We start from the raw sequence: 20,077 nt of genomic DNA, 5'->3' as shown, positions 1-20,077 counted from the left end.
ACTCATATGTCAACGGAATAGTTTAGATGTGCAGAACACATATATCCATATACAGTGATACCTCGGGTTATGAACTTAATTTGTCCCGGAGGTCCATTCTTAACTCGAAACCGTTCTTAACCTGAGGTGCGCTTTTGCTAATAGGGCCTCCTGCCGCTGTGTGATTTCTGTTCTCATCCTGGGGCAAAGTTCTCAACCCGAGGTACTACTTTCAGGTTAGCGAAGTCTGTAACCCAAAGCGTTTGTAACCCAAAGCATTTGTAACTCCAGGTACCACTGTACCTGCATAAGAAAAAGGCTAAGAAAAAGAAAAAGGCTCAGGATTTGCATCTGGTACCCTTGCTAATTAAGAAGGGAAATATGAAATCTGCTCCATACTTTGGGGTAGATTTTTGTGCTCCTTATTCTTCTAGTGAAAAATTAAGTCACTGAATTTTTTGTTTTGTTTTTGTTTGTTTTTCTGCTAGTCTAGACATGGTAATGTCAAGCGTTCATACCCAAAAGCATGGAAAAAAATCTATGAAACTTCTGTCTTCTCAGAGAAATAAAGCAGCAATCAGAAAGAACTCTCCATTTGTGCCAGTATCCTGGTGGCAACTCTTTAAACAGGTTTATGAATGTGCTGAACAAAGGTCAAACCGAAAGACACACAAATAATTAAGTAGCTGAAGGCTGCATTTGGGTAGTTCCGAGTGTAGTATTTCTGTGATTGATAGCTCTGAACTATACCTGGGGGTTTCAGCAGTATCACTTTATTCCAAAACAAATTCACAGCTATTATTTATTATAGGTGATTCAGCCATTTTTCCTGAGGGCAGAGTCTCTGCTGTAAAGGTACCAGAGTTTCCCTTCCTTCAAGCTGCAATATTTTATTGCTTGAAAAATGACGCCTCCTATTTTGTTAGGGCAATCTGTGCTAAAACAGTTGTTGAGTGGTATGTGAGTGTGTGAAACTGTCATGGACCTACCGTATATGCGGTGTGAGTGAAATTATAGGACACAGTATCCATTCTGGTGTAGGGTGACCCTGCCAGTCACATTGAGCTGTACCAGACTAAACATTTGATGAAGTTCAGTCTATTTCAGGTGCATCAAGGAAGCCACTACCATCCTAAAAGAAAACATTACATAGGAACTCTGTATAGATCATGTGTCCCCCCCCCCTTGTCTTTTTCTCTAAATGAAATAGCCCCACATGTAGTAATCTTTTATCATTGGGTAGTTGTTCCAGCCCATTGATAAAAACTATGCCAACTCCACAATATCCTTTTAGAGATGCCCTTTGGAACCAAGATCATACCCTTAGCATATGTCTGTCATCAAATGAAAAGCTAATGGACATAGAAATAGAGAAGCAGATAGCTGAAGTGATGGAGGTATGGTATCTTGGGGACACCAGGGTCTAGCAAATTTGTCATTTATGGTTATACCCTCCTCCCAATGGTTATCTTACTTAGAATCATAGAGTTGGAAGGGACCCAAGAGTCATCTAGTCCAACCCCCTGCAATGCAGGCATCTCAGCTAGAGCACCCATGACAGATGGCCATCCAACCTCTGCTTAAAAACCTCCAAGGAAGGAGAGTCCACCACTTCCCAAGGGAGACCGTTCCACTGTTGATCAGCTCTTACTGTCAGAAAGTGCTTGTAACTTGAAGCCATTGGTTCAAGTCCTACCCTCCTGCTCTTCCTTAGTTGCTGCCTACTTCCCCTGGTTGTGGGAAAGAGTGGGAACAACTTTTTAGTTTGGCTATGGTAGTAACTTGAATCACACCACCATTATCAGTAATATATAAAACAGTGAAAAATGTAAATTGGTGGCATGTCCATGGTACAGGTATATAAACAACCAGAAAATAAGGTGAGTTTTTGTTGGTTATATTATTTTTATTGTCCTTGTTGAAAGATTAGTGTAGTAAGTTGTGGCCAATTTAGTGCACCATATAAGAACAAAAGGGGGAAGGGGGAAATGGAGCATTTTGCAGTGGAATCCTTTCCAGTGCTATTTTTCTAGAAAAAGAAGTGCCAGAGCTTAACATGAACTTCTCCCTTGTTTTTTTGAATGACAATGGTGCCCACCTGAGAGGTGCCAGAGCTGAGCTCCAATGAGCTTCAGCTGGGGGGGGGAGAGCCAAATCTTTCTATGAATATTGTATACTCCTATGGCTGTTACTTGCATTGGGAAGAAATTTCCTATTGGCATCAACAAGTCTTTTCCCTTCTATGCAAATAGCATGGGGGGAGGTGAACAATACTGGGACTATGCTGAAGGAAAGGGTTACATCCCCCCCAGGCCATGGTTCTGATCTGGATCCCCCCCTTTCCACTCAACAGTCTGAAATTCAGAACAGAGAGCAGAATCTAAACAATTAGATGATGTCTGGGACATCCCCTTGGCTGTGGCCTTACTCTTAGGAATACTTAACATAATGGATAATCAAGCCCTGCTTCAGCTGCACTTCTGCAATCAGACAATCTGTAATAGCAACAGCTTAGACAAATTGTGACCGGAAGATTAATGCTACTTGATATAATATATGGCAGCACTGAGCAGAACTGAAGGAATACATTTATTTAAATTTGTTTATTATCATCTTGCCAATTAAGACAATGTGCAGTTTGCCAAAATATGTATCAAGCCACCTCTCTCCTTGATTGTGACTAATCTCATCCTGTTCATTTTTATCGTTTGGTCCAGATATACATCATACAATGCCCAAGGGCCATTCATATTTGGAAGCTGATCTGCTGCGACTGATTGTAAAAGAAAATAAAAATAAATGCAATCTGAGGTCATCATAAATACTTATGTTCTGCATTTGTAAGAAATCAATCATTTAGCATGGCAACACCTACACTCTAAGGGACGCGGGTGGCGCTGTGGGTAAAACCTCAGCGCCTAGGGCTTGCCGATCAGAAGGTCAGCGGTTCAAATCCCCGCGGCGGGGTGAGCTCCCGTCTTTCGGTCCCAGCTCCTGCCCACCTAGCAGTTCGAAAGCACCCCTAAGTGCAAGTAGATAAATAGGTACCGCTTTACAGCGGGAAGGTAAACGGCATTTCCGTGTGCTGCGCTGGTGCCGGCTCGCCAGAGCAGCTTCGTCACGCTGGCCACGTGACCCGGAAGTGTCTCCGGACAGCGCTGGCCCCCGGCCTCTTAAGTGAGATGGGCGAACAACCCTAGAGTCGGACACGACTGGCCCGTACAGGCAGGGGTACCTTTACCTTTACCTTTTACCTACACTCTAGAACTCACTTCCTTATTCACATCAGGCAGGAGGTGCCTAAAAGCATTTCTGTTCAGGCAAGCCTATCCAGACATGCAGAAGTCAACATGTGTTTGAAACTATTTTTAGCTTTTTGTAGATTTTCATTATTATTACTTGTTTTGTGTTTTTTGTGTTTGTTTGTTTTTTGTACATTGTTTAGAGGTTCTGTTTACAATCAAGTATTATATACGTTATGATAAGTGAATGAATGAATGAATTTTTATAATCTGCTTTAGTTACAAATTTAGCCCATGCTGTCCTTCTGAAGTTAAGAGTAACCTTTCCCAGTCAAGCCACCATTCACCAATGGTCCCAGGGTAGGTGGCTTATTTTGTAAAACTGATTAAAATACGGCATACCACTTAATGGTGAATGGCATGGTGGGGCGGCAGCTGCTTCAATGTGAAGAGTGCGCATGTATTTCTGTGGAGCTACTCAAAGCTATCCGGAACCTCTAGGATTTGCTGTGTGCAAAGGAGGTTCATGTTCTGAAAATAGTTGGGCTTAAAGTGCATAACTAGGTTTAATCTTGCCTTTATGGGCATCGAAAATCTCCTTCTTTCCAGCAATTGATGCAATTACTGCTACACAAAAAGAAAATGACAAAATCTGCTGTTCTTCCATAGCTGTCAATTTTTCCCTTTTCTTGCGAGGAATCCTATTCGGAATAAGGGAATTTCCTTTTAAAAAAGGGAAAAGTTGATAGCTATGTGTTCTTCCTGTGCTGAATTTTACCTTAAGGCTCCTTCTGGCAGGGGCCTGTCGTATTCTATATGCTCTTATGCTCTATGCACACTGACAGCATTGTATAAAATATTGTGATTATCTCATGTTATTTTACATAGTAGCATTATATTCTCTGCATAATAACACTTCCAGCTTGAGTTATTCTAGCATTCCATAGAAGCAGACTACCTCAATATGACAGGCCAGAAGAAGGACACCAAACAGCCTATGCACACCAAGTAGCCCATGGCTTTTCAGGCCTGGATGAGTAGCACTTAAGGATTGGTGCAGTTCTTCCCTAGTTCTTCCCACCATGGAATGACCAGGGAATGGAACGTTCTTACCTTCCTGCTCTCTCTCTCTCTCCCCATGTAACAAGAAATAATACTCAAGTCAAAGCTTCTCTGTGTACTCTTCAGTATCGGACCCAACCTTGAATGTGCCTTGATTGAACTAATTATACCGCTAGGGGGTAGGAGGTTGCAGTTCATTGCAAATGCACATGGCAAAATAGAGATAATAAAAAGGCTTTTATATCTCTAATCTCCAACACAGCAGAATCATTTTATGAGGCTTTAGAATACACTCTTGGTCTTGGTGATGCATAGAGGGGGAAAAGCAAATATTTTAGCCAACTTTCAATAGGCAAAACCAATTATAATGTAGCAAACAGTCTTACAATATGCAAGCTCACTGGAATTCTTATTCCATCCCTCCTCCTTTTTTGCTTCTGTTCTTCAAAGCCTGTAGATCACTCCCACACACTGACGGAAGGGAAAGCTGAAATTGTGAACAAGTCACTTTTCTTCTTTGCCTCTATTTCCTTTTCAACCCTTTCTTTCTTTTTGGTGTAAGTTGTAAGCTCTTTGGAACCAAAGCTGTCCTTTTCTATAAATATATGCCATGTCTAACACAATGGCCCCCATGATCTCGCTTGTTGCCTCTCAGTGCTGCAATAATACAAATAATCATGTCTTTCTACTAGCTGTTCTAAACCTACATGCTTCACACCCTCTTCCTTACGGTGTCCGCTTCCATTTGTCAGGGAGTGAATGCATGGGTTTGATTTATGCGGAGAAAGCATGATATAGACAGCATCACTTATGCTGAAACTTCATCTGTGGCTCCTTGCAGCTTAAACCTACAAGACCCAGTCAAGAAATAGACAGGTGGATTTCATCTCCTGTGCTGAGCACAAATGTTCCTTCTCTGCAGTTGCAGTTTTCGTAGAATTAGATTTAGATTTTGCCTTCAGGGCTGATCCACATGGAGCTCAGCTTTGGTACACTTTTCTAAACATGATGTAAATGTATGCTTCCCAGCTAGTAAATCTGATCACTCTGACATCATAGATTGAGAGTTCTGTTGCATCACTTCAGATTCAAATGCATGCTTTCAAGATGTGCAGCGTGCTTCAGATCATGCTGGTCCTCTCCCATCTAACCTGAGTCAGTATAAAGAGTCTAATCCATATATATCTTGTTGCACTAATTATGGCAAGGAAACTGAAAAAACAAACATCCATATTTTGCTAGGACAATTCTGCAATGTGTGTTGTATGCTCACAGGAGGAGACCTGGTAGCCACAAATCTTTCCAGGACTGTGGAAACGAATTATGTAGTGAGTTCAATTCACAAAAGGTGAGCACTTGATAGGTGCCACATAGTAGGAAAATGATCTGTGCAGTCAGGAAAAGTTATTTCAGATTCAGAGCACTTCATCATTCACATTCAGGATATACACAAGAATGTAAATGCTCATCTAGTTCCTCTGAAAAAGAATTCAACTTGACATTTTCAAAATTAAACAGAATATCTGTCTGTCTATCTATCTATCTATCTCTGGGGCCAAAACACTGACAATGTAATCGTTAAGAGATTTTAATGGCATTGTCATTTTGGCTATCGACACAGTTTTTTAACCTGTTCAAAAGTCCTTTGTGAAACCTCCAGCTTGCCTGGGTTACATTGCCCTTTCAGTTTCCAAACCCCTTTAAAGAGAAGCAAAATTGGTTTCATTTAATAGGTGATGTTAAAAGACTTCCCCAGTGAACTCGATAGAAAGGAGGAATAGGGAAACCCAACTTTTTGCCCTCTCTGACAGAAATCATTCCAGTTTGACCACCTGATGGGCTCTTGGGGTTAATTAGAAAATCCCCATCAAGAGCTCAGAGGCCAATATCAGCTGTCAAAATCCCACATTCCCCTTCTTTCAAGTGCAAAACAACCTGTGTCTGAAGATGTGCCAGAGTATAAAAGGGCACACCACCACCACTGTGGGCTCTGACTTAGCTCTATTCACAGCCTCACTACTATGAATACAGCAAAATCTCAAATGAAAGTTTTAATCTCCCCAATGCATTCATCCCAAAGAGAAAAGGGTTTCCCTTTTAACAATTTTCCTCCTTAAACCTTTTGTGTTGGTCCGCTTTGGTGCGTGGGGGGAGAGGTTTTTACTCTGACCCAGCAAGGGCTTTTGCTATAGAAAGCACTGCACCTCACCCTTTTATGCTGGAATCAGAGTAAAGGTCTCCTCAGACCAAAAGTAACTAACGCAAAAGGGCTTAAATGCAGACTGAACATGGCCAGAATGGTTTTTTAAAACACACACACACCCCAAGAAAGAGGCACCTGATTTCAGTAAACTTACCTATTTGTGCCTTTCCACCTTTCTCCCATCAATCTATTAGCAGCCAACGTGCTGGATAGGAATTCCTGTGTAAAGAGTGAGAGACCTTGATGGAAAAAATAGTTGGGGGGAAATGGACAGCAGTATACCTCTCCACAGAATGCAAGTCTGAAGCCTGCAGCCCCTCTGCAGAAGAGGCAAATCTGTAAATAGTAAACCTAATTTAATTATTATCAGAGCTACACAGAGCATGACCAAAGCCATTCCGATATCAAATTTACTAATGGTTAATTTCACCTTTCCACATCACGAGAAGTCAAGTTTATTGCATTTTAGCTTTTCTTTACATACTGCAAGTTATCTTAGCTATATAATGTTTACATTACAGTGGTACCTCTGGTTACATACTTAATTCGTTCTGAAGGTCCGTTCTTAACCTGAAACTGTTCTTAACCTGAAGGACCACTTTAGCTAATGGGGCCTCCTGCTGCCGCCACGCCGCCGGAGCCCAATTTCTGTTCTTATCCTGAAGCAAAGTTCTTAACCCGAGGTACTATTTCTGGGTTAGTGGAGTCTGTAACCTGAAGCGTATGTAACCTGAAGCGTATGTAACCTGAGGGAACACTGTATATAAGAGAGAAGAAAAAGAAAGGCCAGCTTACAAAAATGCCCCTAGCTTGCATTGCATCCTTTTGACACTGAGTGACTTATTTTAAACAAATTTTCCCTTAAGTTCAGCATCTAGATACAGAAAATAGCATAATTAAAAAATTATGGGTTAACCAAAACATCCAACTTCACTTATTAATCCTTATTCAGGATTGAGAACAACCTCTTCTGCCTAATCTATGGAATGGAATATTAACAAATAATGTGAAAGATCTTGAATAGGTTCAGATTCACATAAATAACATTATTATTGGGGGGACAGGGCAGAAATGTGCCTCATTCTACATGCAGCACACTCTCATTTTAACTATTTTTTTAAAAAAAAAAACTAGCTATAGGCCACTGCTTATATATGTCACCACTTTGCCCACATTTATGGCAAACAAAATTTATCTGTGCCAACATGTCCTGTTATAAAAGAAGCACCTACTATATATCATAAGACCCCAGTGTTTGCATTATTATGGCAGAGAAGTGTGTGTGTGTGTGTGTGTGTGTGTGTGTGAGAGAGAGAGAGAGAGAGAGAGAGAGAGAGAGAAATCCCATAGCCCACATTCGTTATTTTAAAAGGCATTTGTAGAGATGTTAATGGTGGATATCCACGCAGGCAGGCAGGCGTAGTGGAAGGGGTCTTTGTATTAAAATGCATCTCCTCTGTGCATCTTTAGAAGTGCTACTTGGTCTTTTTGAGGGTTATTTCACTGTAAAATGCCCACCGATTGACTCACAAAACCAAGGCAGATGCTATTCCAATCTCATTTAGAATAGCTCGGTGCTTTCAAAGAGCTCTCCCGACCCCCTGAAAGTACCATTCGAAGTCACCTTTTGTACCATGTCCCTCTTACTGATATGAAGGAGGCATGATTTTATGAGTGAGTGAGAACACTGCCCTCCCCTCCGCAGGACTGAGCTCCCTTCAAGTGATTATTGTTTTGTTTCTTTCCCTCAGAGCAGTAACACCTACATTGTATGAGGAGAGACAGAAAGCATTCATACCCTTCAGAAAACCATTCACTTAAAGGCAGCTGGACGGACTAAAGTGTTCAGCTTGCCCTCTTCACTCTTGGATGAGTTTTGTGCAAAGCCCGGGCTTGGAGGCCTTCCCTTCACAGATCCGAGCAATTAATGAGAGAATGATTGTATTAAAATAAAAAAGGGGGAAAGGAAAATGTTGTAGTGTTTGGTCTGCCTCGATCATTTGGGTTTGTAATTAAATTATACTCCTGAAGTCCCCCACCATTATGGGGAAATGGCTGGTCTTTTCCTTTCTTTCTTTTTTAATGCACGATGAAAAAGTAATGCTGTTTACGTAATTAATAGCCATGTGTGGCTTTTCTTTCATATTAAAGGGCTAATAAGGGTTTGAATATAGGGCCTACTGTTAATCCAGCAGCAATTGGAATTAATACTTCCCCAGCCAGATTCTTAGTCAAACAAGATGCGGGGGGAACGCATTAATTTAGCATCACTCCCCCCTTAATTCTGACAGGCTAGTGAATCAGTTCCTTTCAAAGGAAGTTTTTGTAGCATGAACAGAGTTCAAAAGGTCCTAACGGAATGTTAAGGACCTCTCTGCCCCGAGGTCTGTGTGTTACTGACCAGGATCACATTCCCTAGAAACACTGTGGCTGTTCACTTCTTAAAAGTCCATTAAAAAGACAACAATCCTTTCTCTCCTCCTGCTCATCTCCCTGTCTCCCCGCTTTCATTTTCAAGCTAGTTATTCCTGGCAAGACATACTGCTTGTTTTTTACTTTTCACAATGCAGTCGGTATATAAGACATGCTACCATCAGATCACTTGACAATATTTGACCATTTTTGTAAGCTAGTTTGCACTCTCGCTTCTCTTTCATCTGTCAGCTTCATGGGATTTATTTTGGCTTCTTCCATATGTTGGATTGTCGGGTCACCACCAGTTCGTAGTTTCAGTATAATTCTACCAATAAGGAAATAATAACAATAGTAATAGTAATAGTAGTAATAGTAATGAGTTTTCCACATGTCATAGAATATATTTCTGCCATTTCTGTATGGTGGAACTGTGTGTCTGAACTATCAGTTCTGCTTTTACTAAAATAATAATGACTATGATGCATGCTGGAGAGAAATGGACTTCCGGATGCAGCAAACAACAGATGTACATTCTAAACTCTGCCTCAAATATCACTATGGGAAAGGAACATGGATCAGTGGTTGATCACATGATTTGCAGGCATAAGGTCCCAGGTTCAATCCCTGGCTTCTTCAAGTAGGAATGGGAAATACTCTTGTCTGAAACCCTGGAGAACCACCGTCAGTCAGTGTAGACCAGGAGTAGCCAACACAGTGACCTCTAGATATCTTAGACTGCAAATCCGATCTGCTCCAGCCAGCATGGCCAGTGGTCATAGATGATGGGGAGCTGCCCTCTGCAACATTATTTGTTTTTTGGTGTGTGGGGGGGTACCCAAATGGTATAGGCAATACCGAGTTATAAGGTTGGATTTGGTATAAGCTATCTTCCTTTGTTTCTAATAAGGGTAAATTATTCGATAGACATATAATACATAATGTTATTTTTTCCATATTTTGAAAAATGGCATTGCTCTATAGGAAAATAAGGGGGGATTGTGGCCAGTTGGAACTGTGACCAGTTTTCCAGGGCCATAGGACATGTGACACTGGAGAAAAATGGAAGATCACACCAAACAGGCCTCCATGGAATAGTTGAGGTGGTTCAGTTGACATGAGAGCAAACTGTGTGATACTCCTCCAGGTCACTGTATGCACCGTAACTAATTCTGCCTTCTATTGAAACTTCTGGTTGCAAGTAGTAGATATCATGGCCCACTTTGCTGTGATGGTTCCAAATCGCACCAGCCTGGATGCCTCTGAAGATATGATCACCCAATTTGGAGTGACAGTTCCGAAGAGTGAGGAGTGGGTTTTGGTCTACACTTGAATACTGTTGACTCCAGGTGGTGGACTGAACCATTCCAAAAAGATGACTGTTCTGAACTATGCCAATTTGGATGCTTCTGAAAACATCATGGCCCAATTTGGCATCACATAACCCAATTTGGCATGATGGTTCCAAACTCTGCCAGTTTAGAATGCTCTGAAGAAATCATCATTCCAATTGGATGTGATGGTTCCTGAGATTAAGGTACAGGTTTTGGTTTATTGTTTAGATACCATTGGATGCCTTTTTGAATCAAGGTGGCAGACTGAACTGTTCCAAACCGCAGTGATTTGGACATCTCTGAGGATAATGTTGCCCAGTTTGGTATAATGTTTTTCTGGACATGAAGAAGCGGTTCTTCATGAGCAGCCTCACCACCAAATTATTAATGACAATTGAATTTTTTGCCTTTCACAAAGAGATGTTTGTTATCTTCTAGATTCAGCTGGTCAACCCACTTTTGCTAGTCAAGAAGGACAATGGTCAAGAAGACATATAGCAGGCCACACTCATTCAAGCCCCCTCTTCACAGCCCAAAGCTGCAAAAACAAAAATGCATCCCATAACCCCATAACTTAATGGTGCCATAGATACATCCACTGTCTGAAGTTCTGAACAAGTCCAGGTCAAGGTAAATGCAAAAGCCTTTATTTTCAAAGTACTTAGCAAACTTATCTTAGTGATTCTCCAAAGTTTCTCTAATGCCACCAATTTGCCCAAGTTGAAGTAGGCCCTGAACAACTTGGAAAAGCGCCACTGGGTGGCACCCCGAGGATGCAATAGTGGCTTGACAAGTCATGCTTTTTCACTGCAATCCAGGGCCAGCTGCCTTAGGTGGCATTTCTGCCCCATAGTCTGTCTTCTGCCCCTTAAGCTAGCCTACTGCTCTCAGATACCATGGAAGATGCTGTTGGGTCACCAGTTTTGAAGGGAGATTAAGCTGCTAGCTTTATTAGCCATCATACATGGACTGGGTGAGACACTATATTTTTCATTGCCTCAAGCAGCAAAGGACTTAAAATGGCTTTGTCACCATCACTGTCACCCAGTAGGCTCAGTAATGAGCTCTTTTCTGGCTTCAGTCAAATTCACTTTGAGACTTTCACCATTCATATTGTACTCATCTCTTAGAAAGCTTCAATGCTTGGAGCTCCTCAGAAAGCCAATGAGAAGACTGAGCTCTGCAAAGTGGGAGAGGCACTTGGGAGTGATGGTGACTACCACTGCTATTCCAGAGAGGAACCATGACTTCAACAGGCATTCTGAGGGCAGTGAGGAGAGAGAGAAGAAATACAAATCTTTCTGCAACCAGGTGTTCTCCTACAACTCCCATCATCCATGACTATTGGCCATGCCGGCTGGGGTGGATGGGAATTGTTGTCCAAAACATTTGGAGTACACTAGTTTAAGGAAGGCTGCTATAGGCTATACATCTCTCACCAACCAATTCTCATGCATATATTAGTGTTATAGGGAAACTCAGCTGACCCTAGACAAACACCGCTGCTGAGAAATCAGTTTCTCCCAGCTTACACACCCACATCTCAGTAATACACAGTATGTCAGTTCCCTTACTCATGATTAGGTCATGGGTGGTAGGTATATAGCCCTGAAATCAAACAACAATTCTCCAGGGCCCTTATGACAAGTTGGGAGGGAAATTTATGTTACGGTGGCTGGAGGAATAGTGGATGGACCTCAAATGTTGATCCTAAATATCTTAACACAGATTTAGTTATCACAGACAAGGTTTCTTTATAGCACTAATTCGGGGGATGCCAATGGAAGCCAGCACAGTGGTAAACATATCACAATAGCTGCCACTCCAGTTATCACATTAATTAGCTATTTGCTTCTTTATAAAATGTCCTGTGGAAAATCTGAGATGCAACTTTGCAGAATAAGGTGGCTTGCTTGCTTAAAATGGATTAATTTATATCCTCCGAGATTAAGGTCATATCGATATCATGCATGATCTCTATCAGCTTTACGGATTCCTGAACTTAATGTTCAGGCTCACTAAGGCCTATTCATACTTGGCAGATTGATATAGGAACTGACAATTCATTGCCACCCAAGTGTATCTTAGCCTACAAAGCTCACATAAATATTGCTGAACATATCCCATTGTAGAATGGCTAGTTAGTTATGCTAGTCATTCAGCTTCCTGCAACTCTGAGTAAAAGAGCATTTCTCTCAATGATTCACCTAAAAGAACTAAATGTACTATTGTTCTTTTGCTGTTTTTTTCTCTCTTCACCAATTAATAGAACTTAAGAAAATAGATTTATCTGTCAATCAGCGGAAAATTGAAGGAAGACGTGGAACAGGACCTGAAACTGGATGGGGGGGGATGATGGGAGTAAGATGGAAGCGTAGTAATAATAATAACAACAACAACTATTACTAATGGTTCACTGAGCATTCTAGTCAAGCACTTTCTAGTTTGGCAGGTAGCAGTTCTCTAAGGCATCAGACTATGTCTCAACTTTCCTGAGATCCTTTTATAGCTGGCCTGGGTGCTGAATCTTGGACATGAGTCACAGTACATCTGATGATATGGACTACAAAAATTTATGCCTCAATAACGCTTTCTTCTACAGGATACTTATTGGTGGTTAATACTAATGGTTGGGTCACCTTCCTAAATCAGTGAAAGCTGGACTGCTTTAATTCCAGGCAAAACGAAGCGAGCCAAAATCAATCATTTTTGGTACAAAAGTAACTGGCTAATTGGGCTAGAAAGTTGTCACAGGAAGAAGATGGGCTTCTGTTTGGGAAGCAGATGTCTTAGTGTTTGCCTCAGTATTGTTTGCTGATGACAAACACCACAGCAAATCAGCAGGGCCACCATTATCCTGTGACAATGTTCTATTAATTAGGCATGCCATTCTAACTTTTAAGTATACAGTCAAAAGGCAGCTGTTCTATAAGCACTGTTATGAGGCAGTGAATTGGAGGGACCACACCTGGTAGCCAGAGCCTTAAGTGTCATCAAGTCCTGACCTGAAGAGATTGCTCTCCCCCTGCCCCCCTACACGCACCAGAAACTTCAATTTGTGAGGAAAATCTGAGCTCACCACCAGTTCCCTCAAGGCTAATTCAAGCACCATACTCATGTCAGATTCACTTCAAAAGTCCCTCAGTTACTTCACTAATAGCCCCCCCAAAAAAGAGAAGGAAATCCCAAAATGCTGAACAAACCATGAAGACCATTGGTGGTGCCTAACACATTTTGGTTATATAATGGCTGTGTACACACCATACATTTAAAGCACATCTAAAGCATATGACTTCCCTCAAAGTATCCTGGGAACTGTAGTTTGTCAAGAGTGCTGGGAACTATGAGTCTGTAAAGTACATTTTCCAAGATTCTTTGGGCAAAGTCATTTGCATGGTGTGCTCACAGTAATTTACCCACCTTCAGAGTTCTGCCCCAGTCCTTCAGAGATTAGTTGTTTTTCCTTCTGGGTTAATTTTTTTTTTTTTTTTTTTTTAGAATAATGAAGGTAATGTGAGATTCCCACTTTAACAAAGTTCCTTAAATCTTCTGAATCTATCTATCTACCTACTGCATTTATATCCCACCTTATTCTTCAAGGACCTCAAGGTGACATAGATGGTCCTCCCCCTCCTCATTTAATCGCCCCAACAATCCTTGGGGTAGGATTAGACTGAGAGTCAGCGACTCGCCCATCTTCACCCAGTGAGCTTCATGCCTGAGTGGGGATTTAAACCCCAGACTCCCAGTCTGACACACTAACGACTAGCCACTCCACCACACTGACTTTTGCATCTGGAGAGAAAGCAGCTCTTGCACCTTGTGTTTACTCCCTTCCCTATCTGCCATCCCTCCCACCAGACACAAGCATTCCTTGTGCCATAGAGCAAAGGAGTAAATGGAGGCAGATACTACAACTGACAAGGGAAACAGCAAGAAAAAGAAACTGTCTGCTTTCATTTTGTTTTGGGAAATTTAAAGGAACCAGCCTATTGTCCCATTTGTAAGGTAATACTATGTAAGTAAGAGTCAAGGACAGAAGGTAAGAGTTAAATGATAGTAGCTCTCCAGCTGCCAGAAGAAACTTTTCACCGTATTGGTCCTTGTGTGTAGTATATCCTTTCTGTCAGTGACCAATACCTTTCCTTGTCTAACCAACACATGAAAATTGGTAGCAGCCATGTAAAAGTCAAGAATGAATAAATATTCAGAGAAGAAATTAGGCACGTATTCATTTTCTGGTACGCAGTATAATCCAATGTAAATAGCACCCCATTTAGCTAATCTTCTGATGACCCACAACTATTTAATAACTTCAGGCCCATTTAGCTTAATGAGATTATACTTCACATTATTCTGAGGCAATCAGGTTTGATAAATCATACTAAATTGCTCTGGAGTTGCAATTTTGTCCTTCCCTCCTTCCTTCCTTCATGCATTCTCTCTCCAGAAGAATGTCACTGTAAAGGATACTAGAAGCCAAAGCAAATGCTTCTCCTTTATTTTTTAAAAAAGATTTATTTATTTTTTGCAAATAGTAGGTGCAGTAAATTCTATATATTTTAAGGAACAGGGGAAGGTCACATGCCAGTCTTTACACATGACAGAAACAGAAATCAACAAATGTTATGCAGGCTAGTTGATTCCAGAAGATAAAAGCAAATCCCTATATTCAAATCATAGACTATAGGGAAAGTAAAATATAATGCATGCATATGTAGCAGGAGGCAACATCTGCTTCTGTAGAAGCATGAGTCTCCAGTCTGTAAAATATAACAGCAGTGTCACCTAAAAAACTAAGGCTGCTTACATACTATACCTTTAATGCACATTCAAACCATAATCTTTCCCTCAAAGAATTCTGGGCATTGTAGTTTACCTCTCACAGAATTACAATTCCCAGCAAGCCTTAACAAACTACAGTGCTCAGAATTATTTGAGGGGTCAAAATGTGCTTCAGATGTCCTTTAGAGGTACAGTGTGTGCACAGTCTAAGGTTGCAGTCCTCTGGTCTCTCAGAGGGCATCCCAGAGGCTGTTAGACTATTTTGCATCTCTCTCTCTCCAAGAATGGAGAAAGAGGTCCCTGGAGATAGTTGGTGCTCTACCAACACCAGATCTTAGACTCCAGAAACGGCAAAAATAAGGCATTCTGGGAGAAACTGGATCCAAAGCTCTCTTGTTTCCCCAAAACACTCATGGAATTGGGGGATAGCATCGTTTATTTCCCAGAAGAGAAGCCTATGGCTACCTTGGGTTTGGATATGACGCTTCCTCTGCTTTTGATTCCTCCTATTCCTACCCCAAAGGATTGCTCTATAATTCCTGTACTGTATTTTGGAATGAGCTACTGCATCAGATGCTTGTCTTGTAAGCATCTGTGGGTGTGGAGTAGAACAATGACCCATTTACACCGGCCGACAAAAAAACTGCAGCAACAAAAAAACAATGACCCATTCCTTATTTTTATGTAGGAATCACTATTTAATGTACACTTGCATTAGTACTACCAGTGAGAATTCCTAATTCTTATTTATCCATTAATCATGTGCTTATAACGCCAATCATCCCGAAGAGGAGTGACCTGGCTGGACATGTATTATTGCATCAAAAGCGTTGCTGTGGTAAATGGCCCAATATGCCTTCAGCCTATCTTAGTATATGGTCCATGAAAGAAAGAAAAATGGTGGGAATGGAGCACACTTTTGAAAGCAAAGGACACACAACAGACATAAAGGAGACAAAAATGTAGCCCTTTTTTGGTGCAACTAAATTCAGACACCCTTAGAATTTAGCCCATCGGCCTCTTTCTAAAAATGGCTTCAGAAGCCCTATAGAGGTAGTTCAGCTTCCCTGACTTCTCACACAATATTCTTTTAAATGAATTTAAAGCTTTTCAGAATCCCTGCAAAATAACCATGGTGCAGTTCCCCTCGTACTATTATGCAAATAGATTAATCAGCCAATGCTTCAGTGAGAATTAATTTATATTTGAATCAAATGAGCCCTAGACGCTTTATAATTGAACCCTTAGGCCAAGGCCTGGGCTAGGTAGCAACCCCATATTATTCATTTGACGAAACGTGAACTGACATAAATACTATGGCTAACTTTCAATCCGATTACTCCGTTACCTCACATCAATGCTATCCCAGCCATCAGACTCTGGCGTCCTTCCTTTCATTGGCTTTGCTAACAACTGACAACTCCTGCCTGATAAACAAGCACCCACGCTGCCATCTCGTACCCCCTCTCTTAACCCATAATTCCTGCTCAATGGGCCCTATTCGACAAGGTACTTTATTTTGTTTGTAGGAATCAAGGACTAAACAGGGTGTGTTTTGTGCTTTTTTTTAATTATAAAAAAAGTTCTGTTGGTGTGGCTACAATTCAGAACTTCTCACTCACAGCTGCTAACTATTTTGAGTCCTAACAACCAAAAATACGCATGGGTGCTCAGCTCTTAATTTTAACAGTTATCCAAATTTATTATGGTCTTTTAAAGTCTTCCCACACCTTCCTTTATATGCCATTTTTTGATAACTGTGAGTAAAGGTCAACGTAAAGTGAACCCACATTTAAACAGCACCCTTATACCAAACTCATGTTGACAACCACCACATTCTTTCAATTGCATTGCACAGGAACTTGTATGGGGGTGTATGTTTTAAGGAAAAAAGTTTTCCCCCTGTAAAGCCACAGGCATTTAAAAAGATTGACCAAACAATCCACCAGGTGTGAGAAAAGCCTCCCCCCGCCACCCTCTGTAGGCAGCTCTCTGGCAGAGAACTTACTCTCTAATTAGATTATCAGGCCAGCTTTGAAACTCTTATCAAAACATTTTCTCTGCTGTACTGTTCATTGTGCATAGTTGATAACTAAGCTTCTCAAAAGCTCCAGTTAAAAACCTGTTTTCAAATAAGTTGAAGGAAGTATGGAGAAGAAAAAGAAAACAAGACTTCCATTTACTTGAAAAAGCATGGGTCGCTAGAGATTATTTTACAAGGCATGTTCTAAACATATCATATGATTTGTAGTTCAGCCTTTAGGGTGCACATTACATAGGGAAGGTTAAACACAGCCATTCAAAGCTCTCTTAAAGTTGGCCCCATGCTACCATTTGTGGTGAAGAGAGGTCATCTTTGTGCGTGGTACTATGCAAAGAGGTAGGCGAGGTTGCAGTGAGCACCAAAATACTTGGGACTGTGAAATTTCAAGCAGACTGTGAATCATTCCAAAAGGATTTATTCACACTATATTCAATGCTGCTCACATTTTTCAGTCATATATGTTAAGGGGGTATAAATTGTCTTCAACCCACCAGAAATAAACCAGAGCTGAAAACTCAGTGAAACTGAGGAATTGAAAATTTAAAAAACCAAGTGTTTTAATATTACTCACTTGCATAAAGCTTACATAATGTCTATATACAGCACGGCCATTGTTGTTGTTGTTTAGTCACTGAGTCGTGTCTGACTCTTCGTGACCCCATGGACCAGAGCACGCCAGGCACTCCTGTCTTCCACTGCTTCCCGCAGTTTGGTCAAACTCATGTTTGTAGCTTCGAGAACACTGTCCAACCAACTGGTCCTCTGTCGTCCCCTTCTCCTTGTGCCCTCCATATTTCCCAACATCAGGGTCTTTTCCAGGGAGTCTTCTCTTCTCATGAGGTGGCCAAAGTATTGGAGCCTCAGCTTCACGATCTGTCCTTCCAGTGAGCACTCAGGGCTGATTTCCTTAAGAATGGATAGGTTTGATCTGCTTGCAGTCCATGGGACTCTCAAGAGTCTCCTCCAGCACCATAATTCAAAAACATCAATTCTTCAGCGATCAGCCTTCTTTATGGTCCAGCTCTCACTTCCATACATCACTACTGGGAAAACCATAGCTTTAACTATACGGGCCTTCTGGTTTGGTTGTCTAGGATATTATTGAATGAAGGGAAACTGAAAATGGTTATTAGTGATCAGCTGGGTTGAAGCACCATTATTACGAAGAAAAGCTTAAGAAATTATGTATTTATATATTTCTAGAATATCTGTATGCCACTTTTCAACAGTATGTTCTCAACATGGCTTAGATAGTACAAAGTAGCTTATGAATGTTTTAATAGCATTTACAGTCTCAGCATTAACATAATTCCATGTGTAGATTGTCCACCCTAGAACAGTTTCACTCTCATTAGGATTTAACCAGTATCCAGAGATGGTAGATATACCTGACATATACTGGGTCTCAACTGGTATTAGAATGAATTGTATCGATGCTGTGCAACAAAGGTAAGGGTCATATTGAGTGCTGGACTAGATGATCCTTTGGCAAGCATTAATTATGTTCTTCTAGTCCAGACTTCAGTTACTGTAATCATTGATTGACCTTGTAAATGTGGTGCAGGAAATCACAGCAAGGATTGCAAGAGCTTCCTAAAACTTAGCATTCAAGATTATGCTTGTTCTTGTGTTAGTATGTATCATACAGAAGGATTAAATCTTGCTTCTTACTTCTGTGTAACTTACTGTGTGATCAAGTTCTTCAGTGCTGATGGAGCTGTAGTCCTAAACATCTAGAGAGCATCAGGTTGGGGAAGGCTGGCATAGGCTGTTGATGTGCTCATCTGACACATTAGAAACTGAAGCTGGATGAGCAGGACTAGGTGATGGACTCCCAATGAAGCTGATGAGCTTGAAGCCCTATGCTCCGTCTACTTGTGGACCACAGTCATGACTGCTCAGCTGTTTGCAGGGGGAAGGCTTGGACGATGCTTAATCTCTGCTTGATTGCTTTGTGTGGCTTAAAAGCTGAGGAAAATATATGTAGAGATAGAGATCGAATTAATACCAACAATAACCAGACACATGACAAATGGGAAAATAAAATTCAAAGTAGACAAGAGAAACACATTAAGAAGAGAAGGGACAAATTAACTAGCCTCACAGTTGGCCTGGCAAAGAAACAGGGACAAAACTCCAGTGAATTACTTTTGACCTGATCACATCCTTCGTCTGTGTATTTGAGAACATGGTCGTTCAGGGTTGGCCAGTCTGAATGGAAGGGGTGGAAGCATGTAACTCTCGCCTCCAGGTTCCTTTGCCAAGTCTCGTCTCTGCTGTTTTATCCGAGATCCCTTCTTTCTTTGGGGCAGGGAGAGAAAAAGAAGAGAAAAAGGGGGGGAAACACCACACAGTTAACCACCTGTCAGGGCTGAGGACACAATAAGACAGCCCCCAAAAGAGCTTTTCATGCATGCGTAATATATTTGTTCAGCTATTCACTTAATGAAGCTGATAAATGTGATGCAAAACAATAGTCAAGTTAATCTATTTAGTAAAATGTTTTGAGACTTTCAGGCGATGTTAAGGAGGGTAGTGTATGCAAGCCATTTTCATTTCAATGCACTCATCTCTCCCCCCTCTTTGGGGGAATAGAGGGAGGAGGGGGGTAGATTCAGACAACCTATGTGAATATAATTTCTTATAAATGTGTCTTTAATGGGTTTAATTCACCCTTGCCAGCTGTTTTTGGAGCTGGTTTGAAAGAGCAAAACAAACGTGCCAGGTTTGGAAAGCTAGTTAAAATTAGTTTCGGTCATTGGGGCCAAGCTATATTTCCTGCAAACCATCTGCTTGATTGGCACAATAGAGGGATTTTCAAGGGGGAAAAAACAGGGAGGGAGGGAGGGAGGAGGAGGTGGGGGAAAGACCAGCAAAGCTTTGAAGGACCCAACAGTTACTGTTCCTTGTGCTGAATTCTAAAGGTGAACGTCTTAGGTGTCTTAATACAGCATGTCCCATTCAGGTATTCAGCAAGGTCAATGAGCATCAATAAGGGCACCTAGAAAGGTATTAA

The 20,077-nt window shown here is 41.2% G+C and overlaps 1 long non-coding RNA gene across 2 annotated transcripts; it reads right to left on the bottom strand.

The window, feature by feature from the left end:
* Positions 1 to 4,550: 4,550 nt before the first annotated feature.
* Positions 4,551 to 19,684, bottom strand: LOC309528694. Of its 2 annotated transcripts, XR_014217879.1 has the most exons (4): positions 19,210 to 19,684; positions 18,748 to 19,029; positions 6,641 to 6,705; positions 4,551 to 5,591 (listed from the first exon to the last, which is right to left on the bottom strand). It is a non-coding gene; the product is annotated as an uncharacterized lncRNA (long non-coding RNA). The 2 variants fall into 2 exon arrangements; XR_014217880.1 differs by lacking the exons at positions 4,551 to 5,591; positions 6,641 to 6,705 and adding an exon at positions 17,648 to 18,177.
* Positions 19,685 to 20,077: the final 393 nt, after the last annotated feature.

Source organism: Podarcis vaucheri (genome assembly GCF_965113315.1).
Source record: "Podarcis vaucheri genome assembly, chromosome: 1".
Lineage (NCBI taxonomy): Eukaryota > Metazoa > Chordata > Lepidosauria > Squamata > Lacertidae > Podarcis > Podarcis vaucheri.
This window is presented reverse-complemented; position numbering and strand designations above follow the sequence as displayed.